The following is a 20,239-nucleotide window of genomic DNA, read 5'->3' on the forward strand; positions in this document are numbered from 1 at the left end:
GCTGTGTGGCTGTCTGGTGTTTGGTCGTGGAGCCATTTCTTCTCCAGCTTCCGACAGGTGTGCTTGGTGATACGGAGGTCTTCGGTGAACCAGGTGGCTTTCTTGTTGTTTGGTTGGTTGTGGCGCTATTGAGAGAGGCGAGGGTGTTGGCGCAGTCGTTGATCCACTGTTTGAGGTTGGTTGCGGCGGTGTCTGGGTCGGTGGGTGGTCTCCGGGCGAGGGTGGTCGTCAGTTGGTCTTCGGTGACCTTGCCCCAGCAGCGGCGCGGCAGCTGTTTGGTGCGGTGGTGTGTGGTGGGTTTCCTGAAGGTGAAGTGGACGCATCTGTCCAGTGGGGTTTGGAGGTGTAGTTGAAGGAGACGTGGGGACTTGCGGAGAAGATGGGGTCGAGTGTGTGTCCAGCGGCGTGGGTGAGTGTCGTCACAAGCTGTTTGAGTCCGAGGTTGTCGATCAGGGTGGTGGAGTTGGCGTCGTTGTTGTTCTCGAGGTGGAAGTTCAGGTCCCCGAGGAGGATGTAGTCCGTGGAGGCGAGGGTGTGGGTGCTGATGAGGTCCGTGATGGTGTCGCTGAACTGTGGTCGGGGTCCGGGAGGTCTGTAGATGTGTCCCTCTGAGGGTCGTGTTGGGGTCGGTGTGAATCTGGATGTGCATGTGCTCGGCGGTGGTGATGGTGTCGTCGGTGTTCGTTGAGATTCTGATGGAGTCTTTGTGGACGATGGCGATTCCGCCTCCCACTCCGTTGGTGCGGTCTCTGCGGAAGATCTTGTAGCCCTGTGGGATGGCTATGGCTATGGCGATGTCTGTCTGGTGCGGAGGTGGTGTTCAGCCAGGTCTCCGTCAGGAAGGCGACATCTGGGTCGGTGGAGTCTAGGAGGTCCCAGAGTTCGATGGCGTGTTTGCGAGCGGAGCGAGTGTTGAGGAGGATGCATCAGAGGTGGTTGGGTTCTTTGGCTGATTTTTTGGTGGGCTGGATGCTGGTGTAGCTATAGTTGCGGCAGGTGAAGGGTCCTTCGGTGCGCTTCGGGGTGGCCCGGTAGCAGGGGTGGGCTCGTCCGGTGTTGCGTGTGCGGAGGGTGCTGGAGTCATAGTGCAGTCTGGCGCTGCGGGGGTGGGGGCGGGGTCCAGGGGTTCTGGCGCTGGGTGCGGTTCAGGCACGGACGGGCGCAGACAGGCTTGCCTTTGGCGCACCAGCGGTGCGCCCGCTGCGCGTGTCCGCTGCGCTTCCACGCGGCGTCCTCCATAAATGGCGAAGTGGGAGGGAGGAGCAGCTGGGAGGTGGGAGCGGGGTGGCGAATGGGCGTCAGAGGGAGCGGGCACGGAAGGGAAAAGGGGCGGGGCCGCAGGAGAGCAGCGGCGGGAAGCAGGGGGGCACGAAAGCTGGACACAGTCACGGAGGGACAAATAAATAAACAGAAAAGCAAATTAAACTGGCAACAGGCACTAACAGGGCACAAGGCAGCAGAAGTAACACTGGGGCAAAAACAATACTACTTCACAAGTGCGGGTGTGGCGGCGGGCTTGCGGCAGCAGCGGTGAGGGCAGGAGTCCTGGTCACCCACGGGGGTGGGGGGGGAGCCGTGCGGTGTGTGGAGCGACCGGCCCTGCGAGCAGGGTCAAGGGTCACAGCTCACCACCGCGCGGCGTCCTCCATAAATGGCCAGATGTATTAGGCAAGATGTATTAGCCATATCAGTAATTGTGCTATGCACCTGCTCTGTGTGTCTCCACACAGCTGTGTTTAATAAAGGTATTATTTTTCTGCATATTTGTTTTATTTATTATTGGGCTCTTACAAGTGTGTAGTTCGTCGCTCTTTCACACTTCTGCTCACTCCTGGTTTCTCCGGTGTCACTCCCTTATAATTCAGAATTGCTCGCTGGCCCCTTCCTAACTGCCATCATCCCTCTGTTCCCCTACACCACTACCCTTCCTTTAAACTGTCAAATTGAGCTCCTGTTCTTCCGCATCCCATTAGCATTTTCTCTCACTGCCTCTAATCAGTCACTCACTTTTCTGCTATACATTGCTATTACTGGCAGGGAATGCCCTTCCATTGGTGAAACTCAGTGACCAGCATTCTCTCCCACTGCATGGCAGTGCAGGGTGAGTGGCCTATTCAGTATATCAAGCATTCACTTTCCCACTATAAATTGCAGCTATAGGGAGGAATGTGAAAGGAGGCAGGACACTGGCCTGGTAGAGTTGCTATCGTCCAAGGCTTATTGCCTGGATAATTGGAGAAACAATGAGAGCTGTGAGTCAGAGCTTGGTTTATGTTTCATTACTCTGTCCACTCCTGTTGGTTTATACTGAGTGTCGATTGGGAATAGTCTGATAATAGAGGGACAAAGGCTTTCCTCTATGGTGACTCTGCTGCAATCTTGGAAATTGCATCTCTATCGAGTGGAACACACTAGCTTTTTAGGTCTCGCCTAGGAAGCGATTGCATTGTCTCTTCGAGGCATGCTGTATTTAGGTATGGCTTTTAAGCTTCTCCCATTTTCCGCCCATCTTTTAAATTGGCTCCTATTACTGTCCTTTGTAAACGGTGGCTTTTGATTTGAAAATAGGCTTAGTCGTCCCTCCTTTGTAGCTACTTTTACCTGTTGTAACCTCCCATGAGGACTGCCCTTGTTACTCTGTATGTTTTATTTATAGACGTTGAGCACTATTTTCTTAAAGGACTTTCTCCTATCTGCTGTTGCAGGCAGGACAAGCTCTCCTTGCAACTGCTTATTTTGCAGTTGTAACGTAAACCAGACGGAAGGCATTGGAGTGCTTTATGTGAGCACCAGTGCTCCATTTCCAAAGTAGCAGCTCACCGCGATAGCATTTTCATCAAGGACATCAGAGTCATTAGGTTTGTTCCTCGGTTAACTTGCTAATGACCATGACTTCAACAAATGGCTTTTACCCTCTCTTTCTTCATTTTGTTCTTCTGTGAAATGGATCCAATAAAGAAAGATTGCATTTGGCTGCATATGTCGTCGTCTTCCGACATTTTTCTATTCCAAAGTGCAGCCTCGGAACGGAGAACAAAAAAGAAAGCAAAGTTCAAAATACAAAAAATGGCCAGATTGGTTTTATTTACAACCAAACACATTTTTGCGCCACTTTACAGAGTTTGTCAGTGAAGCGCTACTTTCGTTTTTATCACCGTTCTTTAAACAAGAGTTCACTTCTCCTGCTCTGCCGCTGCCTCCTCCCCCTCTTATCCCCTTTTTGTCTCTCGCTTCTCCTCACTTGCTGAAAGCCATTACTTCAACCAGCAGCTCGTACCCCCTCTTTCCTCTCCTTGATTTGTTCTCTTGTGAAATGGATCCAAAAAACAACACTTGGTCCTTGCCTGCTGCTCCATTTATCAGGCACAGGCATTTGAAGACCCTGGGGCAAAAGGCGACTTGCAGCACTCTCATACAGGTATTTATTCACATATTCAGTAGCCCCTTAGATAGACTCAGACGCAAATCTCTCGTAAGTCACAATTATTGTAACCATATTCTGTGCAACATGAGGAGCCTTGGGGAATAAACAAGCAGTGGGCGTGGTGAATGCATATTTGTTCACACCACGCTGACCAAGTGCACAACAGTGCTTCAGTGAATACATAGGCCTAGAAGGCGACAAGATCCCTGTTTTGTCACCACTCTGGTGACTGCTGTTTGACGTTTATTCAGTTATGTGCCATTTATTTGCCCCATCAGACACACATCACCTGCTCAGGGGTATACGAGGCGTGATATCCCGCAGCCTTCAGGTTTTAAAAGCGTGGACAGCACAAAACTAGGGCCCACCTGGTACCATAGCATGTATACACATGTTCCAAATAATCAATATCATTGGGCCACATCTATTTTCACCAACATTGCCTAAACCTACTTAGTTAGATCAAGCCGGCCACGAAACGCAGGGTACAATAGATATCATTGAAGATAGCTCTTCAATCCGGCAAAAGTGTATGTTGTTTTTAATCTACTGAATGAATGATACAACAAAGGTACTGCTATAGGCTTTAAAGGAGACATTTTGGTATTTGAACAGGTTTGCCTTTACTGCCTCATCGATGTGTGCACAGTGGAGAATATTGGCGTGCCTGTATATGAGCACTGTGCTCTGGAATGCACAGTGAATATTTTAATGTGTCTATTGTCAAGGCACTGCTGTTAATGTAGAGTGCAATGGTGATCTTTCTTGTGTTAGGCTTTCTGCTCTTTAGCAAGAGATTTATTAATGGTTTTCTTTATTTTACTTTATAAAATGTGCACTGCTGCTCTTTGTTCAGGAAAGTGTTCTTTTTAAACCATACAGCTTACGTTTTGTAAGGCTATATGCAACAGACATTGAAACAGTTCTCTTTCAGTCCTGTAGTCCTATTAACTTTTCAGGCAAAAACACTCCATGATTTCTCTAAGTGTAAAAACTTTATTGTAACTGTTATTCCTGCGTACATTTCATATACTTTACTTAATCTTCCATTCCCTATGAGTGTTTGCTGTTTCCAGGATGTTGTTACTTTTTAGGTCGATCCTGGGCAGCTCTGTGCTGCGAGGCATGCTGTATTCAGGTAGGGAGTTGAAGCTCTGCCCATCTTTTCAATTGGCTCCTGTTATTGTCCTTTCTAAATCGTTGCATTTGATTCATTAATAGGCTTAGTAGTTCCTCCTTGGTACCGCCTTCTCTGTATTTGTAACCTCCCATGAGAACTAGACTTTTTAATCTTGTTACACGTTCTGCTTTATCTAGTCTCTGTTTAAGAAAAAACAGGGTTGAACCCAATACAGTCAAAGAGGACCTGGGTAGCAATTGAAATGAAAGGAAGGGGTCCTCAGACTCAGAACAAAGAAATTTACAAATTCATTCCATTGTTTTAAATTAATTCAAAAAAGCAAAGCTATTGGATGCAAAAAGAATTTATTTCAAAATTGCATATATATCCTGTTCAAAGGATTAGAATTTATATTACATGTATCAAAATTTGTTGAATGTATGTGCCCACATTCACAACGGGGAGGGGTGAAGTGAAGGAAGTGTCGGCGATAGGATAGACGTTATCTGAATCATTCAGTGACAAGTCTTATTCGTATTCTGAAAAATATATACAAGTGGTCCCTTAGAGTGAAGGCCACATCATAAGGCTCACAAAGAGTCCAAATTATAACTGGCAAAACAGGCCTAACTCAGTTAGAGCGGTGAATGTCTAGATTGGGCCCGGAGTTGGTCGATGGTTGTGTAGTCGTCTACGTTTCGACCCAAATAAACAGTAGGATTCTTTTCCTTACGAAAGGGTCTTCATCAGGACAAAGAAGTTGTGGGTGGGCAAACTCCTAAAGGACAATTAGAAAACTAATTAGAAACACACCCATCCAGTTTTGAATTCAAAGGAGGGTGGAACATACTCAACAGTTAAGAGACAGTTAAAAACCGTGTTATCTATCTGTGTCTGAATCCCATATTGTTAAGTTAAACATTGGACAAGAGACTAGTTCTCACCTATCGTTGGGGGCGAGAGGGGTTTGATCAACTAAAGGGTGGATTCTCTTGGTCCGGAGTGGAGATTCGTTCCTGCAGATAACCGGGATGTATCTACAGCTCTATTTAGTGTCAGCTATTACAAATGAGAAATAAACAGTATAAAGAAGTTGTTGAGTCATCCGCTTTCTTAGTTTAAGACAACATTTAGGCCAATAGAAACATATGGGCACATTTAGAAAAATGCCACATTGTAGTTTACCTATTGGTCTCTATGGGTTGGAGTCTCAACAGGTTTTTACAACGTTTCCTATCGTTAGGTTTGGTTTCAAGCAGCTGGTAACCTAAGTCGGTGCTTCAATATTTCACACTATTTCATGTAGGTAAACTACCAATTTTTAGAGAGAAACCTGAATATGTAAAAAGAGACAAATATGCAATAAAGACATGGTGATATTTGGAAAACGGATGTAAATTAACTCTGTTAAAAGTGTCATTAACAAAAAGGGCTCCAAGAAAAAAACCTTTTACGGCTTACCACTATTATACAGTTAAATTTGGCAGTAGAAATGGATTCGCCATAGAGTTAGTTATTCCAGTATGTCATATTCCAAAAAATAATTCTTGAAATGAGTCAGCGAAAACCTAATTAAGTGGGAAAACAGATTATTCATTTCTGTTCAATACATGCATAGTCACTAAAGAGTGCCTGGCTAAGAATGATCCTACTTATAAAAGTTACCGCTTCTTGTTGAAGGGTGGGAGCATCAAGCAGATTGAACAGTATTGGATTATGCCTGGAAATTAAAGAAAACAGTCTATTTCAATTATTGTTAAACTACCGTTTGTAACCATAAATTCAGGGGAACCTTTTGAATTTTTCAATTACCTCCAGTAAATGATGGCTAATAGTGCGGGAAGACTGGATCCTACGCAGTGTTCACAGCCTCCTGTTGGTGAATAAAACAAACACCCAAGGGCTCAGAAAAGTATTCAAGATTGCACCGCGATTTATATTGCGCGAGGGGCTGACAGTAATTACCTTAGGACGTCTTGGAGACCGTCCGAAATTCAATCAAGGGATATTCAATATTCAGTTTCCCACCGCCAGGTTGTCATTCGCGTACCGACTATGCCTCCGGTTGCTCTCTCTCGAAGCTGCCGCCTCAGAACCAACACTTCCTGGTTGCTTTTAAGAGGGCGGGGCCTCGTGTCATAAGGGTAGACAAAAGACTCTGCCTGTTTGGAAGCTCGTAGTCCAGATTAACCTCGAGTAGTGTAACTACAATTTTGAATCCCAATTGGATTATCCCTCTATAAAATTATCGTGGCACAACTGACTCTTATCACCAATTAAAAAAATAATATAAAATTCAGGCTTATCAAACTCATCAAACATTATTTCCTACATTCTTAGCCTATCCCGGCGTTCAATGTAATACATCTTAGCATTGAGATTTATCATTCCATTTATACATACATTGAGGGCACTTATCTCACAGGATAGTGAATACTCATGGATACAGTACTTCATGAAGATAAATTATTTCACACGAGAAAAGATTTCACCAAAGTTGTACAACATGTTCTCGTATTATTGTACATTTAAGTAGCCGCTAGTGTGAAAAACAGAGTGCACTTATCTCGTAGGATAGTGAAAACTCAAACATTCTACGCATGTTATTACTGAAGAAGAAAGAAAGGGAAATTTGCAACTCTTAGTTTTATGATTTGAAAAAGACTCAACATGTAACCCTAAAGATTCGCTAATTGTGCAAAGCTATTTTCAGATTCGTTAAGACCCTCGGCTACAGAGTTGAAAATATGGATCCACTTGAGCTCTCTGATATTCAGGATATTGGATAGATCTCCACCCCTTCGGCCCAGTGTAACATGTTCCAAAATTACCCATTTAAGTGACTCAGGCAAATGGTTGTGTTTTGTACAGTGTTCAACTAGAGATGCCCCAGGTACCTTTTGCATCTGATTCTGCTGCAATGTGAGAGGAACCGTGCCTTAACGCACTGCTGAGTCTGACCTACATATATGAGATCACATGGACAAATTATTCCATAGATCACATTTTTGGTGTTGCAGTTCGTGTGATATTTGTGCGTGTGTCGATGGTTTTTGAAAACAAAGTCTTTAGATTGAATAGTCGAGGGGCAGGCTTTACATTTGCCACATCTATAATGTCCAACAATCCGTGGTTGTTGCCAGCATGATGCTATGGTAGGTTCAGGTGGACATTCTAAAAACGATGAAACTACATAGTCTTTAACATTCCTGGCCTTTTTAAACGCATGCATCGGTACGTGTGTAATATCCAGATGTTTAGCAATGAGGCTCCAGTGTTTATTTATGACCTTCTTAATGGAATGGCTCTTCGTCGAGAAGGTAGTCACGCAAATCATGCGTTCTTCGGATTGACTGTTGCGTGCTGATGGTTCAAGGAGTGTTTCACGGTGGCAAAACCAAGCTCTCTTTCTAGAGCGTTTGATGAGACGTTTAGGGTAGCCACTCTCTATTAAACGTTCCATCAAAATCTCCGATTGTAGCATATAGTCTTCTTTTTTACTGCAATTCCTTCGGACACGTAGGAACTGTCCATAGGGCAAATTGTCTCGAAGACTCCTAGGATGGTGGCTGGAATACTGCAACAATGAATTCCTTTCTGTAGGTTTTCTAAACAAGGTGGTATGTAGTGTGCCTCCCTCTGCCACTAGCGTAATGTCTAGAAAATCGATCTTCTTATTGCTGGAATGTATTGTAAATTGAATGTCAGGAGACCGTCGATTTAGCCATGAATGAAAAAGTTCAAGTTTGTTGTTATTCCCCTTCCAGATTAACAGCACATCATCGATGTACCGCACCCAAAGTTGTATATGGTGTTGAAAGGGATTTAGATCACAAATGACGAAAGTCTTTTCATAGAAGGCCATATCTAGTCTCTGAGCATTACTTTCTTCAATGATTTTCCCCTATTCCACTCACGGCGCGCTTCCTACAATGCCGCACGCCACCCGCTTTTATATTTAATTAGTAATGACGGTCCGCTTTAAGCAGCCGTACTTCTATATTTAATTTTCCAGTGCGGTCCGCTGTAACTATAGCAGCTGTGCTTCTTTAATTATTGTTTTTGTCAGCGCAGACCACTTAAACTTTAGCGGGCGTGCTATGTTAGCTTTTTTTTTCTCCCCAGTAAAAGCTCCCCATTCCATGCTTTCACTTTATTAGTGGCCGCGCCCCTCTCTTTAGGCGTGGCTGGCTGTAACCTGAATACAGCGAGCAGTGTCTAAAAAAAAAAAAGAGGGTTGCGACCACCATTAAAGTGGTGTCACATTTGCAAGAGTTTGAGCTATTGGCATTAAAAATGACAATGCCTTTTATGTGTGTTGGTTTGAGAAACAAATAATTAAAAGGCATTGTCATTTACTATGCCAATAGCTTAAACTCTCACAAATGCGCGACCTGTTGCATTGCAAATGCTTGTTTTTTCATGGCAGCATATTACTCTGGTCTCCCCTCCCATAAGCTATTTCCAATTTTGTGATTCTCCAACGATCGCGGGGGGGGGGGGGGAGCTAAGGATTTTCGTCCAGATGTGTTAGATGGGGAAGGAACAGGTGTCCTATTAGCACCTGACACATTTGCGGAGCTGAGAGGAAGTCTCCTTTCTTTGAGTTCACTTTCGGTGCTCATGACACCCATAGCCCTGTCTATCGAGGTACTTTTAGCTGGAGGTGTGGGGATGGCAGGGCCTCCTGCAGCTTTTCTCTTTCCCATTCCCACAATCCCTGTGGGCACAAGCAAGGAGGCTAAAAACAAATTAAAACAATGAAATATATAAAGGAATGCTCCTCGAAAATAGAGCCTCAGGGGAGTGGTCCAGCCCAGCCTCCGCTGGGCTCCAACGGGTCACTGCACACGTTTTATTGCGCCAAGTCAGGGCACAGCTCTCCTTCTTCGCCTTTTTAGGTCGAGCTGGAGTTAGCATCCAAAAGGATGCGTCCAGCTGGAGACCTAATGTTGCCTGTCTCGGGGGAAGGAAGGACAAGAGGGTGCCACGCGCTTCTCTTGTCCTGGATTTCACTGCGTGCACGCGCACCCACAGTCACGCATGCGCACATCACAGCCACACGCATACACAGCCACACGCATACACAGGCACACACACACACACACACACACCCCCCGTCGCCGCCGCACCTACACACACACTAGCGCACCTACACGCACACACAGACCCCCCACACACACACCAGCGCACCTGCACGCACACATACAAACACTCCCCTCCCCCCGCCGCCATCGCACACATATACACACACACACACACACACACACACACACACACACACACACACACACACACACACACACACAAGCGCACCCCCCTAGAACTAAGCACCACTTACCGCCATTCGGGACTTCGGTAGCCGGGGCTCTCCCTCGGGCATGGGAGCCCCGCTCTCAGGTACTCCCTGGGCGCGTGCGCGGGACTTCGGAAGACGGAAGTCCCGCCCAAAGGAAGTGGCTCCACGTCTCCTCCGTGTTTGCCTGTCTTCCTGCCTCGGCGGCCGCCAATGACAGCGCGGCCCCGAGCAGGGAGGCGGGCACAGCGTCTCCCGTCCACAGTACAGCGAGGTAGGCTCTCGCTTAGAGAAATCATTTGTTCAGCTTGCGTTTTTGCAGTAACGCAGCCCTGGCATCGGGAGGCAGTCGGTCAAACACCCTGGTGGCTGGGATCTGTTGCTAGGCAACCGCTTTGTTTTGGTGAGGCGGGTGCAGGCAGTAGGCCGGCACTTCCGCAAGGGGAGGCGTCTCACCGGCCGGTGCTCTCTGCTCTGTGCTTCAGCTGCTGATGACGAGAATTGTCGCGCTTTTTCTTCACGCAGGACATCAAGAAGGAGAGGGAACACAACAGCTTTTGTTTAGTGCTCGTTGGTAGCGTCCATTCGCGAAGAGGGTGGTACAGAGTTCACGCGCACGCATTCCATTCCCCCCACCCAGTCCCTGCAGTGATTTCACCCGGTTCGAACGCCACCGATCTCGTTAGGGCGCCCTCCCTGACCCGTGTGTTTATCGCTACACTAGTCTCTGCATCTTTACTCTTCTCTACGGATTTGCAGCTGCAGCCAAAGTCCTATTTTAACAGAATTGTAGCCCATCATTCTCTATAAAGAAAACCCCACATTCAACTCTGAAATGACTCCTGATCTCCAACCTATCCCTGTCAGCAAAACGTTCGTGGCATAGAGGGTGTGCAGTAGTTACTAGAGAGAGGCAATTTACGTCTAGGTGGTTACCTGGGTAGTTTTCACCATTAAAGGGAACCATTTTAGGCTACGGTTTTCTTGTCGAGGCAGCGGCGTTTCTGCAGGCACATTGACGGCTTTGAAACTACAGATTCATTTACTCCTCTCCCGAAGTGAACTGCGGAAGCATTGTTCCTTCAGTGGAAAAAAGACAGAAACATGTAGGTACGAAATAGTTTACCAAAAGTACATTGACAATATCATACCCACAATAACTCCCCAAAGTTGGTTTTTCGAAGGGCTTCATTATGCTGTAGTGTACAGTGGGAAAAATGAAAATATTCTCTTAGTGCAAGAGCTGTCCTGCTTGTGTCTTATACTGAACAAGAATTCCTTCAATAAGTTCGCGTTTTTAGAAACTGTTTCAATTTACTGCCCCCACTTAACTTTTCGCTTCCTGACGTAATTGGTATTGTCTTAGCAGACTGCAGTGTGTGTGGTAAAACAAGCATTGACAGAGCTGAAATGTTGCCATTTTTACCTACTGGGTTTGCCGATGCTGCACAGCACCGGCAATAGAAAAAGCACAATTATGTGCATGCATCATGATGCTGCTGGTGGCAGCGTTATTCTGAATATGCACGCCACGGAATTTAGGGGGGGGGGGGAGGGGTTGTTTTAAAAAAGATGTAAAAAATAGTTTGAGGACTGAGATGGACAGGGTGGTAACAGGAAATTGTCCGGGGGGAGTAGCGGATGAGTTTGGGATGGGTTGGGAGAATTAAATAATAAATACCTGGAGGGGAAGGAAGCAGTGAATGGATTGGCAGAGGAGGTAGCAACATGGAGCCATAGCTCCCAAGTGTCCCAGGTTGAGCTGCTTCAGTTCAGATGTTTTTCTGTGAATTCTGGTCCTGGTTGTATTATAGGATGAGCTAGACTACAAGCTCCACAATTCGAAGAAAACGCCTGGACTGGCGCAGCTAGTCAAGCATGGACCTGGGAAACGTGACAGTTTTGGAGTGGGTGGGGAAAAGCAGCAGACGATGGTGAGAACAAGTGGAGTAAGCAATGAGCTGGTGAGGGGAGGAGGAAGCAACATGGAGTGCACTGGTATTTGAGGAGGGAGCGTGACATGAGGAAGATGGCAAGAAACGCATGCACTTGCCAGGAGTGCTTAAAGAAAATAAGCATTTGCAATGCAGTAGGTTTCGCATTTACGAGAGTTTGAGCTATTGACATTGTAAATTAAATGCCTTTTATCTATATGTTTTCATAACCGATAAATAAAAGGCATTGTCAGGCATTACTATTTGAAAAGATAGTTCTTGGAGGCTGTAATTAAAGCCTGTAGAGTAACAACACTCGTAACGGGGGTGTTACCATGGGAGGTTACAAAATGAGACAAGGCGGTACTAGGGAGGGACTACTAAGCCTATTGACCAATGAACAGCCACAGTTAACAGTGGACAATGACACAAACCAATGAGAAATATGGGCGGAGATTGGGCATTGGAACATGGCACGGATCTCTTGCCTGTGTTTGCTGGCTGGAGACGGGCCTATTTCACTTTATTTGGGTCAATAGGCTGCCTCTTAACTGGGAGGCGTTAGCAGTGTACAAGTGTGACCTATCTTTGACGCTACAAGATGGCTGAAATTGCAGGGCCGGTGGCAGCTTACTCATAGCTCTTTCCATTGTTTTTAATGTTCTTATTCCTTTGAGGTTCAACCTTGGAATCTCCTGCTCTACCTTCGTGGGGGAGTGCTAGGGTTCCTCGAATACACCCACACATGTAGGTCAGCTCTTTAGCGCTGCGGCTGGTTCAATGATTTTGCTAGTTTCAAACTGATTGGGGGTGATGTCCTGTCTGAGTCAGCGGTGGCGTGGCTGCCCGTTATGTTTCCACCAATGCTGGGAACTTGTCAGTGGGTACAGATGGTAGCAGCAGGATTCCACCCGTCCTCCATCCTCTTTCCTTTTTATGTATTAGTGCAAGACCTTCGGCGCCCTTCCTGACAAAATGTCTATCTAAAAAATCATTGAGAATAAATATACTCGCTTCTTTGTGTTAGGCAGGTTTAATACACAAATTTCTGTATGGCTGTCATTCCACATGATGCATCAAAGGTGCCATATTTGCGGGTACATAATTTTTTTTTAATGCATGTAATTGACAGGAAGGACTACATTGCAGTTTGTGAGAGATGATGAGGCAGCTATTTAGGGATACGCATGTCACACAACCCCGCATCTTCTCCACTTGAACACGTGTGATCCTGGGGACATCAATTGCACTTTTTATTTCAGTGAGTACCTCTTGCGCTCTGCTTCTCGCAGCAGTCTGTTTGGATTACTCTTCCTGTATCCTAAACTGCTGCAGCTCCTGGGCACCTAATGTCCACCCAGAAACACAAGTTGCAAGCATCACACATACAATGGCATGTCAGGGAGAGTGGTCTGCTGTGAGATGTAAGGTAAATTTGTTGTTAAATGCGCATCTTGCAGAAATCTGTGGTGTTTACTATATGATCTCCATGTACCCCTCCCCGAGCTCGAGCCTTCTAGAGGCACAGTAACGTTTCTCAAGTTTTGGGGATAGTGCTAGCAGATCCTGGGTATGAAGAGCGCTTTATGTGAGCAGCAAGATAGATTTGTCTGTGAATGCAACTGCTGTGTGAACGTGTGGTCCTGTGTATCATCTCTATCTGCCAGTACTTGGCATGCCCCTAATTGTTCTGATGAACATGGGAACCTACATCGTCATAGCAACTGTAGGTGGGTGGGAAGTAGTGCATGTGCTAGCGAGAGATGTCGGTGCACTGGTTCTTTCATCGTCTTGGGTGTAAGAACATGGAACCCCTCTTCTGCGATATTCTGATGCTCGTTTGCACAGAGTATTTCTCACAAAACTGTCAGATTGGAAGTTACCACGCTTGCAGAGGCTGGCTATGCAAGAGCATACAGTAGAAGTCTCTAGATAGCTCCTCGGGAGAAGGCACCTGCCATAAAAACAATGTGAGGGCTGTCCCTTATAGGTCACAAACATCTCCTCTTCTTCTAAGAGCCCCGCAACAGCATCTTTGTCTTCCTTAATGTAAACACCTTGTGGTTCTCCCTCTACGTTCTCGGTTTCCCTGCTCGGTCAGTTCAACCACCATCGGAAGTTGAAGGCGACTGAAACCTACAGGAGCAGCCTATAACTGAGCAAATAAAATGGAAGAATAGTTTAGTGGCCCAACAAACCTGCTGTAATATCTGGGGTGATACAAAAGGGGATGATGGACGGAGCGTTTGAGCAAATCAAACACTCACCCCCAGTCAACTGATCTAGGTTTAATCCATCACCATGCTTTAGTTCACTCAGCCACCCCATTTCAGACATGACTATATACAAATCAGTCTGACCCTGTGCCTCATGGGAACAGTCCAGCCCGGACTGCCAAGCCATGTCTTCCATGGACCGGAAACCAGCATCCTGGGACCGGTTTCCGATTCATAATCCTCATCAGCCAGGCTATCTTGAATCCAGTGGCCAAGTGAACAAGGGACTCACGTCTGAGCATACCCTGCCACACTTAGGGCGAACAAAGCGATACAAAAGGGGATGATGGACGGAGCGTTTGTACAAATCAAACACTCACCCCCAGTCAACTGATCTGGGTTGGATGGATTTAGGCCCAGATCCTTGTACTGGGGTGAATGTATGACATTGTTCTACATTGTGTCCATCAACTGTGTTTTTTGCAATTTTCACCCCGAGTGGGCTGGGTATGCTCAGACGTGAGTCACAACCTCTCCACACCACTGGAGTCAAGCTATCCAGGCTGATGAAGGCTGATAGCCAGAAACCGGTCCTTGGATGCTTGATTCCGGTCTGGGAAAGACATGGCTTGGTAGTTCGGCCTGGACTGTTCCCATGAGGCACAGGGTCAGAGCTGATTTGCATATAGTCAGTGTCTAACCCAGGGTGGTGTGGAGTCCAAAAAAACTATGGATTTAGGCCCAGATCCTTGTACTGGGGTGAATGTATGACCTTGTTCTACATTCTGTCCATCAACTGTGTTTTTTGTAATATCTGGGGTGGCAATGCTCTGAGGTATATACTACCACATTGTAATACCAGAGCCCACAAGAGTAACCTGTCACCCTATTAGGCATGCCCCTACTCACTTTTTCTACTTGGCGAACACGGGTACCCCCATACCAATCGAGAAACCTAGAACGCGGACAAACAGCCATATTTCCACATATGAACCATTAAAGTAACTAAAGTGGTTAAAGCCCCGGATAAAGACAAGCATTCCACGCCACAGGTCCGAATCCCAGACGTGCTGCTTACCTGTGATGTATAAAGGCATTGCATTGACCTATGACTAGCGGTAGCTACCTGTTGACCACGTAATTGCAAGACTGCGCCAACAAGCACTATATAAAGACTTTGTTTTAGTAAACTTCCCTTCCTTAAACATTGTAACAGCCTAATCTAATTTTATCTGAAAATGCAGATAAGCAGACCCTTTCAGATTTCCTGTATACCCTTGTCCAGTAGTCCGTAGGGAAAAGCCTGTGGAAACGCCTTCTGGTAGTTTCAGATACCCCTGCCTCTTGAGCACTGCCTGTTTTACTCTAGCAATGTTTCTATCTCGAATCTGTGCATTTAATGGCAAGTGTTTGGCTGCTCACTCTGCAGTATATGTTCAAAACTTACCCTGATAGGTTAATTGAAGCACTATTTCAGAAGTTCCCTGCCGTTGTATGCTGACATTCATATTTTGCTTAGCTCATCCTACCACTATTGGTTGTTGTAATTCTCTTTCATGAAGCAAGAAGTATTTCTTTTCCCCCGGGCATAGATTGGTGAATTGAGTAACAGTGCTGTCGTTGTAGAGGTTAGACACCCAAGTACATCCTATTGTAGTGTAGTTCCTATATTCCCAATAGGCTCTGCGCATTGGAATAATATATATTCAGCAGTGTAGACGTAGGACTGAGGTCGACTAGGTCTTTACTGACTATATTAGACTTAAGGTTTGCCAGCTAGCTCAGAGGTCACTAGAAACTTTCTCGAATAAACGAGGAAGAGTTTAACCTCCCTGGATAGACAAGAAGGGATTAGCTTCCGACAACCATATAACATGACAACTTTGCTCCCTCAGACTAAGAGTGTATCTCTAGAGTCGTGTGAAAACAATAGACAGCTAGTTCACTCAGTCAAGTGTGCATACTTAGTTTCACCAGAGTGCAGAGAAAAGAGAGACGGGCGTTTTCAATAAAAGGTGTAATTTATTGAGCAGTCTTCTTTCTCATGCAAGAGAAATGAATTGCCACAATTGCAATACTCATAGTAAAGTAAAGTGCGTACAGTAAAAGGAGTATTATGAAATAATACTGTAAAAGCATTGATATGGTTTCTTAGTCATATGATACTTTAAAATAGATAAAATATTTACATACATTGACTAACGTACTCAACTGGTGCTTCTAAATACGCCTACCCCTGTGTACCTGACCTAAGCCTAATACGTGGGAAGAAGTAAGTAAGTAGCAGTTTAAGTTAAGTTGGTTTTGCCAAGAATCTGACTCAAGAATTCTCTCTAAGGTTTTAGTCAGCTCCGTACCTGGGTAATAGAAAGCAGGAGGTCTTGTATCTCTCTCTCAGGACTCGATATCCCAGTAACCTGCGAAGGTATCTGGAAACACCGGAGCTGGATTTCTCGGCAGGAGAAAAGACAGCGTCTCTCTCAGTGCGTCAAAAGGGTGGGGCAGCGTCTGTGGGCTCTCGCATCAGCTGGGCTCTCGGGCAAGTAGATAGCTGCTCTGCTCCAAAACCACCACCGTGTGTTTGCTTAAGGCAACGTTGGTATATTTATACCTGAAAGGTGCCGGGTTTGACGTAAGGTTGGACATAAGACGTCAATAAAGATGTAACTAAGAACTGGCCGTTCTTACAGTGCTTTACAGGAGTTTTAGGACGAAATCAAAACAAAAGCAATGGGGATTTCCCAGGTTGCTGGAGGTTTGGTTTGTTTAGAGAACTCGTTGTGCTTTCTAGGAGTTCGGGGAAGTAGCCTTGCTTAATGTGACTGCATGGGCTACGACTAATTATGGATAGGATTCTTTTGCCTTTATAGGGATATTATTTATTATAACCGTACAAGGGCATAAAATAGAAATATCGATTTAGGTTCCTAGATAAAAACACAATACTATCACACGTTTATACGTACATTCTACAACATATGCATGTTCAATTGAACAAGTTGTTATACGTGTTGTACCCTTAACTAATATAACACCTTTACTTTCTCTAAGAAGAGGGCACCCTAGCAATAATGAATCCAGGCTGGGATGAAAGTTGCTTGGGATTAAGGAGCTTTGCTGCCCTTTCCCTCCTGCTGTTTCTCAGCCAAATATATAAGCGTGCCTGGCTAAAGTGAAGTCTTTGTCCAAGCATTGGCATTCTATTAGGTTGTGCTTCCATTGTAGTGAGTGGACATTGAAGCTTCCATGCACCACTAAAGAGAATGTATTAAAGGTGCCACACATGACATGGGACGACTGGGCTGATATGCCAATGCTACAAGTTGGGCTCTCGGCATTAGGGTGGGTATGTCAGCAACTGTAATTGCAGCTCGTACATGAAAAAACACATGCATAATATAGGACTGATCTATTGACTTTGCCAGTGCCTGTTGTTTTTAGGTCGAGGACCGTCCCACGCAGTGGGCGGAGCCGAAGATTTAATGATTTTTAGCGGGGGCTTGGAACCCGCCCCTCTTCTCCATTGGCTGGCCTAGTAAATGCTGACCAGCCATTGGAGGAGAGGGGCGTCACTCGGTCCAAACCCCGTCTTTTTCGGATTCAGGGGCGTTTTTTTAATCTTCTTTCTATTTACTTTCTCTCCTTGTCCCATTGGCTGGAATTTTACCTTCCAGCCAATGGGAAGAGGAGAGAACGTAAACAGGCCCCTCATCCGAAAAATGACTGTGCTTTCTCTGAGGCATTTCTGCCTCGCCTCGGAAAAGCTGGTCTCTTGTAGATTGTGTGTGTAGACTTGGATGTGCGAGGTTCAGAAACAACTGCTGTAGCATCACATTTACGTTTGGGCGGCGTAACTCTCTGTTTGTTATGCGATTGGTATGCCACACAGCTCCCCGCCATGCAGCAATGTTGCTTTGGATACTAGGGGAAGCCGTCTCCCTGGCCTGGATTAAGCAGTTGAAAGCCTGCCTAGAACAACTGCGGCGGCTAGGACGGGGACATGGACTTGGGCAACAATGACTGTATTAGGTTGTGGGACGTAAAGTCTGAGTCCCAATCTCACCTTTCCTGAGATTTAGAGTATCATTTACTGTGAATGCGCCTGCTTTGGAAATGGCGGCTGCGGTTTGCGGGGTAGAAGTCAGGTGTTGTCGAGGAGAGCAAACGTCAGGCAGCAGAAACTGGACGAGGCTGTTCCTGCTAAAGGAAATCATTGCAGGATGTTTCTGCTGTCGGTGCCTGGTGAGCCGGGGGAGGGGTGAGATGCTCTGTTTTAGCCGAGGCAGATGGGGATTGACCCAGTTCTTTTGACTAGTAGTCCCGCCCTTACTGACCCTGCCCTACCGAACCCCTCGGCCACAAACCAGACTGAACTTTTGGCCCCCTGAGATAAAGTTTGAGTACCCGTGCAAAAGGGGCATTCTCATGTATGCTCTTTAAAAGGGGGCACCCTTTTATATGTCCTGGAGAAAGGTAGCGCTCATACGTGTCGTGGAAAAGGTGTACTCATACATGCACTGGAAAAGTGGGATCTGTCATACACCCTGACAAAGGGGTGTCTTAGGGGAGCTGGTCTTAACTTGTCTCCGTGCGAAGAACTCCTTCTGGCAGGACTGTGTAGCTTTAGAAGGTGGAGTCTGGATGCTGTGTGAATGTGACGGTGCATGGAATGATGGGGTCTGTTTGCAGGGTGAAGCCTGGCAGTTTACTGGAGTTGGAGGGCCAGTACCTGGGCCCGTGTACTTCCGGCGGAGGCCTATGATTTCCGGCCGCAGTGTCCTTGCCCGAGTAGCCGAGGCGCACCAAGGTCGTTTCCCAAATGCAGTTTCAAAGCGTTCTGCACACAGTCCAGCCCCCCACCCCCTTCCCAGTTGCTGCTAGGCCCCTAAAGGATTCCTGCCGTAGATGATGCGGGCGCCCCTTGGCCTCCCCTCTGGTCCGGAGATCAGCTTCTGCTGTCTCCGAGGTCGCGGGGTCAGTCAGTCAGTCGGTCTCTACAGGACAGGAGCTGGGCACTTAGCTTCCTGTGAACCCTGTCCTGGCTGCCTACATTAGCTCGGAGCCCTGCCCCGGGAGCGGTAGCTTTGGCTCTTTGTGCTCGGGGAAAGCCTGGCACCGGAGAGCCCATTGTTCCAGAAGCGCTGCCTTTAAGGGCCTCTGCCATATGTTCCAGGGCGCAGAGGGCAGGCGGGAGACCTTCAACCATCCTCTGCTCTCCCCAGCTGCGTGCCTTTAGTACGGAGAACTAAGAGCACAACATCTGATGTTTATGTAGAAAATAATATTTAATATCGGTCTTAATATTTGAGTTCATTAGTTTAGCGCTACATGCACAGACTGCTCTAAAATGCTTGATTGCAAGGCGCAAAGGACAAACTATAGGAGGGAAACCACAGAACAGTGTTCAACAAAGGGATTCAATTACACGATGCCTGGAAAGGTGCGTTTTGGGAGTTTATTTAAAATTCGCTGTGTTCGAACCTTTTGAATTTCGGTGACCAGTTTATTGCACAAAAACGGGCAGATGAGCTCGGGAACACTTACCACCACATCAAAGTGTGGGTAAAGGCTAATGGGAGCGCAAGCGGTTATTTTCTCCAAGTTGTTATCCAGAAGGTTTTCTTATTGTAGAAATATCAGCTTCTTGCTGATGAGGTGAACTACTTCTGATTGCCGTAACACTCCTGCCATCTTCCCATCCTTGTTGTTATAGCTCTCAAGAAGAGTGAGGCTCATTGTTTTGTTGAAGTTCCTTCCATTGAAGTTCGGTGGAGGAGGGCAGCTGAAAGGTGAGGCAAGTTTGCAACACGGGGAAAAAATCTGTGTTTAAAAATTACTAAATTAAAACAAAGCACCGGAAAATATGTGGACGGGAAGTAACTTGAATGCCACTCGCGACTGCCCACACGCAGCAAATTCAGTTGCAGAGAGCGGCAGACGAGGAGTAACCATTGCAGCAGCTTTACAGGACAGGACAGGCCGAGCGGGCTCACTCAGGAGGCGGGCGGCAAGAGGTTACTGCGTGGTGGTGCCTGACTGCCTGCAAGTGAAGTTAAGATGTAAGAGACCGAGTGATGCAGTGCAGCCACCCAAGTGTGTGTGTTTGTGTCTTTATTTATTACATTCATTCCATCAAGCAGAGTGCTATCAGCAGCTGCCGGCAGCGAGGGTGCAGGTCGGATTGTAGTAATGGCGTTTGACCTGACTAACTGTGATCAGTCCTACCCAAGAGCAAGCCTTTTCGTTTCA

General features: G+C 46.4%; 1 protein-coding gene across 1 annotated transcript in view; it reads left to right on the forward strand.

Moving 5' to 3' along the window:
- The window catches only part of LOC144817943 (activated RNA polymerase II transcriptional coactivator p15), a 108,601-nt gene that overhangs the window by 36,600 nt on the left and 51,762 nt on the right, over positions 1-20,239 (forward strand). The window lies entirely within an intron of this gene.

This window comes from Lissotriton helveticus, chromosome 2_1, assembly GCF_964261635.1.
Source record: "Lissotriton helveticus chromosome 2_1, aLisHel1.1, whole genome shotgun sequence".
In the NCBI taxonomy this organism is placed as follows: domain Eukaryota; kingdom Metazoa; phylum Chordata; class Amphibia; order Caudata; family Salamandridae; genus Lissotriton; species Lissotriton helveticus.